The sequence below is a fragment of the Diuraphis noxia genome, unplaced genomic scaffold, assembly GCF_037042655.1.
Source record: "Diuraphis noxia isolate RWA-SAM2 unplaced genomic scaffold, SU_Dnox_SAM2 contig0005, whole genome shotgun sequence".
NCBI lineage: Eukaryota > Metazoa > Arthropoda > Insecta > Hemiptera > Aphididae > Diuraphis > Diuraphis noxia.
This window is the reverse complement of record NW_028301715.1, coordinates 34,340,254-34,351,864: the sequence shown is the minus strand read 5'-3', so window position 1 is coordinate 34,351,864 and position 11,611 is coordinate 34,340,254. Positions and strand designations below refer to the sequence as shown.

The window sequence follows — 11,611 nt, the reverse complement described above, 5'->3', positions numbered from 1 at the left end:
GTCATGGTTCACTCAAGAATTAACGTATAACAATATTTAGAGTTACTCGTAATATTTCGGCGTGCGCATTGCGATTAATATTATCGGCGTGCCGACGTCGTCATTGTTACGAGAAAAGTAACGTATAACAAATTCGAATAACTCGCAATAGAACGGCGTGCGAGTTGAGATTAATATTGTCGGCCGTCCAACTTCGTTGTCGTCACGAGAAAAGTAACGTACCTATGTTGTATAATACATAATATACAAAACATATTATAATTAAATCTACGACCTGTGTGTGTGTACAGTATACACTGATTTTTTTTCTGAGAATTTTTGCGTGACTTGGTACCTCAACCTTGGCACCGCTTGTGTGTGTGTTATATATAAACGTTATTTTTGATTCAAGATTTGTGTACCTATATGTGTGTACACGGATTTTTGGATTTACGTGAATTTAAACGTGATTTGGTACTTCAACCTTTCCACAGCTTGTGGAATCTATATACCTAGACGATATTTTTGACTCAACATTTATGTGTGTATTTACTAAATTTTACTTTTTTCGTGCATATATTCATGTCTTGGTACCTCAAGACTCAAGTATTTATTTTTTTTTTACGTGTATTTATTTGGGTATATTGTACCTTAGCACAATTTTCGCGAATACGAATTTTTGTGCAAAGTGTTAATTCGATATTTTGTCTTGATATGTACCTATTATATATTTATGCGATATTTTGACTTAGCGTGTATGTGCATTCATACAGCGTTATTGCGTATTTTGAGATTAGGTATATACCTACGTTTTGATGAAATACAACATTAATGTTCACACGTGTGAGTGACATAACTTTAAAGGTTCGTATTTAATATTTTTTTTTTTTTTTTTTTTTTTTGTTTGATAAGTATATTTGATTAATAATAATAAATTATATATTCCTCATGCAAAATATAAATCTAGAGTTGTTAAAGTTATTTTTGTAGCTTAGTCGTACAAAAAAAAAATTTAAATTTAATAGTTTAAATATTTTAATTTTCATCAGCCATTAGATAGAAAAAAAAATCATAATGTCATAATATAAATTAGGAGCAATTTTTATTTTACAATAGAAACAAAAAATCTAAGAAAAATATTCTGTGCATGAGAGATATTTTGATTTTGACCTCAAATAGTCAATGTAGTATATTAGATTTGCATATATTAACCGAGAATATCATATACAAAGAAAAACTACAATGTTTTAGGACCATTTGAAATTTGTTTTTATAAATAGTATTGCATTGCTTTTTAATAATATCCTATTATATTCATTTAACAAATAATAAAAAATATTACTCAAAAATTATATCAATATATTATTATGAATAAAAAAAAAAAAGTGTGAATAAAAATAATATCTTATATTTATTTATTTTATCTTTTTAATGCATAATATACCTTAATATCTTTAATTCAATGATGTATTAGTATTAACTATGTTTTTTTTCTGTTTATAATAATTATTAGGTTTTTAGAAATGTATAAGTTATATTTAGCTCATCAATTTACCAAAATATATTATCTAATGGAACTTTTAACATACCTATATCATAAATAATTACATAATTATAGTACATACGTAACAATCAATATTGTAAGATTATAGCTCAATAATATTTTAATTGATCTAATATTTAATAATCAAAACTGCATATTATTCATTTTTCTCTAATGCTACATTGTTTTTTTTCCATTCCTGTGTTAATTGTTTTGTTATTGATGTTTATACTTTCGTAATTTTAAATAGAACAAAAATGTTATTATCATACCTTTATGTTATTGGCTTATTGCAACATATTTCTCATTTCAATATGAAACTATCAGTTCAACAAATTGTTAAATTTTTGCCGTGTATCTAAGCAAATTGCTGTAATTACATATTTATAAGTAAGTAGGTATTATTATGTCATATAACTTTTAAATGGCACCTTTATTTTACGTCTTAAACATTTTATTATTTGTATACAAGAATAATGTAAAATTTAACTTCTATTGAAAATGTATATATATTTTTTTTATTTTATCATTTGTAATTACTAATTATGTTGACACATATTTACTTTTACCTGATTGTTGACTTGGGGCTTATACTTTTATTTATCAATTACGTGTAGAATTGAATAGGTTTGCATATTTTTTAACCTTGGCATTGATAATTGTAATATGATTAAATGCATGCGACGAAGTAATAAACCAAGCGATTCAAACAAAAATCATCGTCCATCGTCGAAACACCAATACACAAAAATGTTCGACCAATCTAAGGACTAGAACGAAGACTTCTACATTTATATTCAACGACCACTTCTTTGGAAGAAGACCATCAACTTCTATTTAATTTTATGTACAAAACCCATATGATGTAAATTTCATTCGCAACTGAAATAATTATTTAAAAATATGAAGACATATTTTGTGTTACATAGGGGTGTGTTATTGTATAATGCATAATACACAAAATATATTATTATTAAATCTATAAACCTGGTTAAGTAAACAATCATATGTAACAGGAAATTTTAACAATAACAATTAGTATAATTTTGAGCATAGTCAGTAAGTATAATCTAATTAGGTCAAACTTTATATCGATATTACCGATAGTGTTTCGATTGTAAAATTTATATTTAAGGAATATGTGAAGACAGAAAAAAGGATCAGTTGGCGAGAGTCGTGTGACTCGTTTACCACTGACCACCAGTGTCAGAGCCTGGTGTTGATCTTGTGACTCGCCACTGGACGTCAAAGTTTTTAATAAAAGCGATTATAATTAATTTGTTCGTTTATTTGAGTATTTTGATGATCGGCGTATACGACACGTATAACAAACTCGAGTAACTCGCAATAATACGACGTGCGCGCTGAGATTTATTATATCGGCGGTCCGACGTTTTCTATGTCACGAGAAAAGTAACGTATAACAAATTCGAGTAACTCGTCGCGTGACTATGACGACGAAGCCAAGAAGCATTACTGACATAATTAATAACATTGTGCACGCCATATTATTGGGTGTAACGCGAATATATTATACGTTACTATTCGTGTGACGATAATTACGTCGGACCGCTGGCAATCGAAAAAATGTGTTTTGCGTGCGACTTGTCGAAAGGGAAAAGACGTATCATTCGAACCGAGACAAATAAATTACCACTGCGATGGCGCCGTAATATTGTGAGTAACACTAACTTTTAATACGTTACTTTTCGCTGGACGTTGACGACGTCAGACCGCTTATATTAAGTTATGCATTATTTCAGTATAGTTATCTCATTTTATTATTGCCCGATGCCCTGCAATGAACAAATTGTATACACGGGAATCGTTGATATATGAGTTGTATTATAATTTATATCTGTGGATTTCTCTTATTGATTTAGTACAATATAATCCATGGCGATTGTCAAAGTCGTTGCGGAGGACGCAGTCTATTAAAGATTCTAACATTTCAATTAGACAGCAAAGTAGACATGAACGAAAAACGTCCTGTTTTCCGTTTAATCTTTTTTTTCATAAATCACATTATTTTTAGACTTCAATTCAGCGGTATCTGATGCGTTTTCAATTTCAGCGTCGGAGTGCATACACGTCGCGGACTCTAACAAAGCCAAAAATAATTGATATTTAACGTAAGTTTGTTTTAATACCAATTCTTTTGCGGCTTAATATTACAAAAGAATTAAGGTACACGTTCGTACACTTTTACAATGGTGATGTTTGCAAAGAGTTCTTCACCTATGCGTTTGAAACTATAAACTACAATAGGCACTAGTAATCATACTTTATATTGTGACTTTATCAAATATAATAAAATATTCCCTTAAACCCAAAAAGTCAGACTTATTATGGCCTTTTACAATTTTATAAGTGAATGCAAGACTGTAATTGATTTTCAGACATACCAAAATATGGCAGTATTGAATTTAAGCTATGTACTTATTTTTATGTCATATATCCAATAATGGCAGTATTGAACTTTAAATTATTAATGAATAATAAAATATTATTAACTGTTAGTTTTTTTGAAATTTGATTAAAATTGTTGTGTTATAATTTATAATTGTACAGGTAATATATATAAGGATGAAAATTAATCATTTAATAGTTGTAGATAGGTATATAATCAATATCTTTAAAAATAATTTACTATAAAACACTAAATAAAAAATAAAATACTACTTGTCTTTAAGTCAATAAGCTTATTTTTATGTATCAAAGTAACAAATAATATGACAAATTAAAAAAAAGTTACTCATTATAATTATCATGGCCTTATGTTTAATAATATTATGCTACCAACGGCTTTGAAAATAAATAAATAATAAGTTTAATTTTATTATATAAATTAATCACCATCTTCGTAGTTTATTATTAGTATTTATTATAAGTATTATCAATTTGAGATATTTTTAAGTTTATATAAAAATGATAATAAGTATCTGGAATAAGTTTCGCTTTGCGCGATAAAATTAAATCTTTTTTATTTGTAAGATTCCAGGCTTTTCAATAAATGCAAATTATGTAATGTATGTTTGATAATTTAATTTTTATTTAAAACTATAATTTCTTGATAATATTTGCTTGCCCATAAGTTGCTTAAATTGTTGTAAAAACAATTTATCAGGGAATTCTTTTTTAACTTTAATTAATTTAATATCTCTCTATAAAACCATTTGACCGATAGTATTTTTATTAAAGTTGTTACAAAAATCTTTACTATGACAACTTGCTCTAGTTAAATGTCATCAAATTCTGATTTTAGACCTTTCTTATGATGTTCCTGAGCTTTTATTTTCCTTGCAGTCCTTGTCTTTAATACTATCATCAAAATCCTCATTATCTAAATCTGTAAACAGAATACAAACTGTGTTATAACATAAAGTTCATATAAACACGAGATCAAGATAAAATTATTATTTACTATTAGAGTCAGTTATTTTATCTCACTAAGTTTCCATTGGCACCTACTAGCTCAATGAAATTTTGTGAACTTTCATTTGATTTGTTTGAATGTGTTATGTGTAGTTTTCAATGGTAAATCTTCTTAAAAAATATTTTAATAATATAGGTTGTAAAAAATTGCAATTGTGTAGCTGCTAAGTACCTACATACTGTTCTCATATTCATGTACTTATCACTGAAGGTGTAGTATTTAACCATCTAATATTGCTTTATTTGTAATATTAAATTCTGCATTTTTAATACCTAGCTGTTAATATTTTCATAGAACAATAACACAATTAAATTAAAATTTAAGGTTCATAAGTTTTTGTACATTAGAAATTATCAGAAAATGATTAATAGAATGAATTACATTCGGTATTTATTAGGGTATACAATATTATACAAAATATATACAATAAGCCAACAACTGACATAGATTAATATATTATTACCTTATATACATTATATTTATTATTCATATTGCTTAAAAGTTAAACCATTTAAAATTTTTACAGATTTATAGGTAAACAATTTTATAATTATTTTATATATTTCTTTTTTTTATTGAGCATATTCACGTCGACAACAAAGGCCATTAGTTAAACTTATTTACAATAATAATATAATATGTATAATATGTAGGTACTGATACAATGGCAAGTTATTTAATTAGGGTAAAACATTTTTTTTTATATAAGATTGAACAATTTTGTTTTTCTTAAAAAATTAATTAAGTCTTGGTTTTTTTCATGAATAGGTTATTTTATATTTTAAGTAGGTACCTAATTCAATAATTTATTAAAATTGCATTTATTATTTATTTTCTAAAAAAAACAAAATATATCAAAAATTCATAAATAATAAATTGGAATAATATTTTTAAATTATTGTAGTAAAATAAATAAACATTAATACAAGTAATTATAATTAATCTTTACGTTATTAAAATAAAAACGAACCGGTAGGTTTCCGAGTTCTAGTAGTTAACTTGCTGTGGTTAGTGAACTAGTGAAGAAATAATAAGATCTTGAATAAAATATTTAAAACATAAATTAATACATTATAACTAAGAAGGGAAGTTAAAAATTAAACATTAATCGGATTATTTTATATATATATATATAATACCTGTAATGCATAAAACCATAAAAGAAGCATGATCATAATCAATAATAAAACAAAAATAGGCTAAGAAAAATAATATATTATATTATAATTTAAATTTAAAATTACAAATATTATTTGGTTATTGTTATATCACTTTTAATTATTTAAATGAACATTATTCATAAACGTGAGCCTCCTTGGTAATAGAAATTTTATTGAAATATTACATATCTATGGATTTATCCTATTAACGTAACATAATATAATCTGTGGAAATTGTCTTTTCAGAATTAGAAGTGGCAGTCGATTAAAGATTCTAAAATTATAATTTCAATGAGCACTAGATCAATCATGAACTAAAAATATTCTGTATTTCGTATAATTTTAATTTCATAATTAATAATATTTTTAGACTTCAATTAAGTATCTGATGCGTTCTTACGTCGGTATCGGAGTGAATCCATACACGTCTCGGATTTCACCAAAACCCCGAAAAAGAGTCGAAGTTTGAGGTAAGTTTATTTTCATAATCTTATGACGCTTGAATCTTATGTTAGGCTTTAAATAAATATTTAACTTTACGAAAAATATATTCCCAAGTTCCAAGTATCGTTGACGCATATTTTATTTCTAAGAGCGAAATTATGAAATACTCGAGATCGATTAATATAAACGCGCTGCGTCGTTTTTCAGGTTGCCAGACGTATAATAATTATAAATTTATAACCTAGGTATGTGTTTGTAAGCGACATTTTTCAATTTTTGTTTAGTTAATTAAAGACATTTTTCAATTTTTGTTTAGTTAATTGTAATATCCGTTTTAACTGATAACTACAGTCTCCAAAACTCATAGGGAGCAATTTTAATTCGTACCTAAATGGTAATTTGTTCCAAATCCAACGTTAGAAGTCAGGAATTTAGAATAAAATATATTTTATTTTGATAAATTATGTATATTATAGATATTTATAGTTATTTATAACCTTTATTCTTTATCTCATATCTAATATCATAGGTTCTTATTAAGTTATTATATTGTAGGTACACCTATAAAGCCCTATGACCTAAAGGCTAAAAGAATTGATCACTGACTGTTGAACTAAGCGGTTATGAAAAATATATTATAACATAGTTATCATACATTTAACAAATATCTGTTAAAATAGTGTATCTACTTAATACATACACACAGGAGTTATTATTTTCTTCAAAATTGTACAGTTATTATTTATTATGATGTTGCGTAAGGTTATGTAAATAACCAAACTCTAATTTATTGCAATCGAATTTTTATTCATTTAGTTTAGTTTTAGTAGCCATACAGTAGATATAGGTAATATTTTTATAGCCATATAAAATTAATAAGTTCTTGAATAAAATAATCAAAACACATAATAACATTAAACGGATTGTTTAGCTATATATTATCTGTAATGATAAAAAAAAGCGGGTAAGTGGATGTCGCTCTGCTGTACATTAGGGGGTGGGTTGGACCTCTGACAAGGGTAGGTTAAATTTGAATGCAATGATAGGTATCATTGTATACGAAAAACTATTCTAAACGGTGATGATTTGTCAGTCTAGGATATATTATATTTAAATATTGTCATACATTCTATTTTGAAAATAATATTTTATTTTCCAATTAAGACGCATTTTGCGTAAGGCATGGTTAATCAATTTTTCCAAAAACATTGCATGTACCTAGTTATCATAATTCATAATACCTTGTATTATCATAGACATACATATACCTGGTTGGGGATAAATCGTTATCATTACGCGATTTCATAAAAATATAAAACTCAAACGCTCAAAACATTTTTCCTATAATTACGCATAAAATATTCTCTATAGCTATTTGAATCAAAACTTATGGAAAACTTAGTGTTAAATTTTATAACCTTAGATATAAATACAAACAATATTATGCATTTTGAACTACAAAATAATTTGCAAATATTCACGATTTTGACGAATTTTTGTCAATATTTGAAATTCAAATGCTAATAAAAATTCAATTTGAATTTCCGGAAGACATTTTTACTGTGATAAAGATTGAAAAATTTGTAAGGAATCTTGTATTAAATTTTCAAATCTTAGATTAAAAAAAATTTTTTTTATGAATTTCTAGCTTAAAACAATTTGCGAATTTTTTTGATTTTTACGTATTTTGTCAAAATTCAAAATTTGAATGCTTATAAAACAAATTGTAACCATGAATATATTTTATTTTTCAACTGCTATTGTAACAATATGTTAAGAGCCTTGTATTAAATTTTCAAGATTTTTTACCCAAAAAATAAATTTTTATCGATATTAATTTAAAAAAAACTAATAATGATCGAAAATTGCATATACCTAAGAATAGTTCAACTTAAGTCAAACATTTTTGAAAATTTCATGGTGAATATAATGTACTTATATAAACATTCAGTGAAAATTTCATGTATCAATGGTCATTTGTTTTAAAGTTACATCAAAAATCAAAATCGATTTTGTCAAAAACTGATTGTGCCTAAAATTTCCCGTTTTTCCCTTAATTTTTAGTTTGTTTATCCCGATTATTTAAAAAGATATTAAGAATACTTTTGACCACCATAGTACCAACTAGATTCACATTCTGATCGAATAATGTACTGAAGTCAAAAATCGAAGCACTTTTACTGCCCCAAAACGTGATGACAGACACAAAAAAATAAATATAATCATGGTTTTGTCAATATTTTAACTTCAAATGCTAATAAAAAAAATTTTGCCTAGGTATTCTTATAATTTTTTAATCACTATAAGAATAACCTTTGAGAAACTTTATATTAAAATTTCAAGTATTTTGATAGGGCCAAAAAATTTTTATCGACACTTAAAAAAAAAATTTTCATACAAATTGAAAATTTCAGTTATCTATAAATATCTCAAAAAAAGTCAAAATATTTTGAAAATTAAATCATGTAAAAAGAAAATGCTAATCTAAATAACTGGTAAAATTGTCAAGTATCTACGATTTATACTTTTTGAATGATAACAAATATTTGAAATCGTTTGAATATAAATCGTTATCGTTACGCTATTTCGTAAAAATTTAAAATTCAAACGCACTTAAAATTTTTCCTATAATGATGCTTCGAGTTTTCTATATAGTTACTTGATGGAAAACATATGGAAAACTTAGTGTTGTATTTTTAATCCTTAGTTATAAACAAATACATTTTTTGATTTTTAAATTTCAAATTTGCTTGCAAATTTTCGCGTTTTCGACAGATTTCGTAAAAATTTGAACTATAAACGCTTATAAAAAAAAATTGTGCCTGTGTATTCTTATTATTTTTTAATCACATTAAGAATATCTTATGAGAAACTTTGTATTAAATTTTCAAGTTTTTTTATATGGCCAAAAAAATTTTATCGACACTTCCAAAAAAAATTTTCAGACAAATTGAAAATTTCAGTGGTCTATAAATAACTCTAAAATTTAACTGTATATAGATTACACTAAAATAAATATTTCGTGAAAATTTCAAGTATTTACAGTGATTAGTTTTTGAATTACAACCATATAAAAAAATCGATTTGGTCGAAAACGGGTTTGCGTAAAAATTCCGTTTTTCTGTCATTTTTTTTTTGTTTTTCTCGATTTTTTTGAAAATTGTTGGAAAGTGTTTACTTTTGACCTCTATAATGCACCAAGGATATTCACTTTTACATCGGAAACCACCCCCAACGTTTGAAGTTGAAGCATTATTGCGACTAGTTATGCTGTATATAGACACACACACACAAAAACCAAAACACACATCATTGTAAAATCAATACATTCATCACTTCGTTCAGAATCTAAAATGAATAGGTCAGAAAATATTGTTGAATATTTTATTGAAATTTCAGAGATGGTATTCTTCAGTGAAGATTTGCCAACTAAATATCATATTCGTTGTGAAGCCTGTGTGAAATGTATTAACAATGTTTCGAAGATGATGTTTTATAGTAGATTCAGATATTGGGTAAGTGATTTTCTATTTTTTAGTAGGTTTATTTTTATTTTATTAATTTATTAATTGATCAGGGGATAGATTACTTGCAATTTATAAATTATTCGTTTTGTAACCACTGGTATAACACTATTCAAGTTATCAATAAAATCATGATAAAAATTAGGAAATTGGTCAGGTATAATGTTTAAAAATTTTTTTTTTAATAATTTCCTCAATGATATTTAAATATTTTTCCAATTATCAGGTACGATGACCTGTAGGTACTATAGGGCTGGGAGTGTGAGAGTAGGGGCAGAGAAGGGTAAAGAGACAGAGGGGAGAGAGAGAGAGATAGTGTGAGGTAAAGTTAGATTAGGTTAGGTTAGGTAGGGTAGGTACTATAGTGACTTGTAAAGAGAGGGCGAGAGAAGGACAGTGTGAGAGGGAGGGAAAGAGGTAGATAGGATGAAGGATAAGGAGATAAAGTGAATGAGAGGGTGCAAGTGTGAGAAAAACGGGTAGAGGGGGGATGTCAGACGAGTGAGTGTGAGAGAGATAGGTGAGGGGGATGGTGTGAAAGTGATAGGGTGAGAGAGAGGTAGTGTCAAAGGGAGATGATAAGGTTAGGTGGGGGAACAGAACAAAATGCGAGAATTGTGAGAGGTTGTGAGAGACAGTGAGATAGGTGAAGGGGAGGGCGTGATAGGGATAGGAAGAAATAGGGGTAGTGGCAGAGAGAGAGGATAAGGTTAGGTGGGGGGAAGGGGAATAGTTAGGTAGAATAGTTATGTTAACAATTCTGAATATGTAGGAAAGGATCTCAAATTGCAAAGGTCACTCGACCCTTTGAGTGATACTACCAGGTTAGGTAAGGTTTACAACCTTCGACTATGGGATAGAATAAAAAGAGAAGGTTGGTTAGGCCGATTAAGAGGATGTCAGTGGAATTTTTTTTCTCCTAGAAAAAGAAATGCACTGACATCCTCTTGAGTGTTATCAAGTCAAAAAAGCTCTTGATTGTTGATTGTTTACATTATTATAAGTCTTGTAAAAAGTATGACTTTGTCATTACATGTTTTGTTAAAATCAATCAAATGAATATTATTTTTAAAATAACAAATTTCATTTTTATACACAAATTTGCTATTTCATTAAACATATTATAAAAAATAGTCTTATTATGAAAAGTTATAAGGCGCATGATTGGAAGTAAAAGTTATAATTAATAAAAAACTGTTGAGCTAGGACTTTTATGTCCTTATTAATAATTCATTAAATATACCCAGTTTAATATGCCTTAAAAAAAATTACATTCTATTATTACACTATAAAAATCCTAGGTTTATATATATATATCGTGTGTCCCACAAAACAGGGTAGGTACACTTTACTACTTTACTAATCACTCATTACCCTTTAATATTATACCCTGTAATCAATCATAAATTCCTATATGACTTAAAATTCTTTTAACTCATATATTTTAGTGGTATCCATACAACTTGGTTTTGTTGTTTTTGTGATTGGAGTAGACTTCCACTTTTTTTTTTCCATGAGTATTTAT

The 11,611-nt window shown here is 26.8% G+C and overlaps 1 long non-coding RNA gene across 1 annotated transcript in view; it reads left to right on the top strand.

Annotated features, from left to right (window-relative positions):
- Positions 1-6,489: 6,489 nt before the first annotated feature.
- LOC149055228 (uncharacterized) overlaps positions 6,490-11,611 on the top strand; it is a 42,356-nt gene continuing 37,234 nt past the window's right edge. The window contains exons 1-2 of the long non-coding RNA XR_016192104.1: positions 6,490-6,588; positions 9,962-10,077. This is a non-coding gene — a long non-coding RNA (uncharacterized LOC149055228). The remainder of the gene's footprint in view (positions 6,589-9,961; positions 10,078-11,611) is intronic.